Here is an 848-nt window from a genome sequence, read left to right on the forward strand (position 1 = left end):
GGCAAGCCGGCCCGCTTCCGGGTTCTGGCTTTAAAGGGATCTGGAAACTGTTTAATGTCGACAGACTGTAAACAAATCACATACAGTACCAAAGTCGGTATGCGTCTGGCGTGGAAACTGAAGTCCCAATCCCACCGTGGGGGAATTAAGAAAACAAAACAATAACTGATGATCTGAAACACAAGCAGAAATTGCTGGAGAAACTCAGCAGGTCTGGCAGCAGAGAGAAAGCAAAGTTACCGTTTCGACTGTAGTGACCCTTCAGTCACAATCACCGTGGAACTGAAGTTGTTGCTGGGAACACAGGAACAAGACTAGGCCATTCAGCCCCTCGAGCTGCTTGGCCTGCTGTGCTCATCCAGCTCTACATCTTGTTATCTCTTATTCAGCCCCTCAAGCCTGTTCTACCCCACAGTGAGATCATGGCTGATCTGTGACCTAACTCCAATTAGCTACCTGATCACGTTTGCTGATCAAAAACAAAAATGAATCTTCAATTTAAAACTAACAACTGATCTGGCATCCACTGCCATTTCTGGAAGAGCGTTCCAAACCTCTCCCACCCTTTCTGTGTAGAAATGCTTCCTAACATCTCTCCTGAACGGTCTGACCCTAATTCTCAGACTGTGCCCTTAGAATCCCCAACCAGTGGAAATAATTTATCTCTATCTATTCTGTTATCCAATTAATATCTTGAAGAGCTTGATCAGGTTACCCCTAAACATTCTAAATTTCCAGAGAAATCAGGCCTAATTTGCAAAATTAAGTAGGGCAGGGTTTAAGTCCCACCTGCTCCAGAGGTGTGTTATAATATTGGGGGCAGCACGGTGGCTCAGTGGTTAGCAATG

The sequence above is a fragment of the Stegostoma tigrinum genome, chromosome 38 (assembly GCF_030684315.1).
Source record: "Stegostoma tigrinum isolate sSteTig4 chromosome 38, sSteTig4.hap1, whole genome shotgun sequence".
In the NCBI taxonomy this organism is placed as follows: Eukaryota; Metazoa; Chordata; class Chondrichthyes; order Orectolobiformes; family Stegostomatidae; genus Stegostoma; species Stegostoma tigrinum.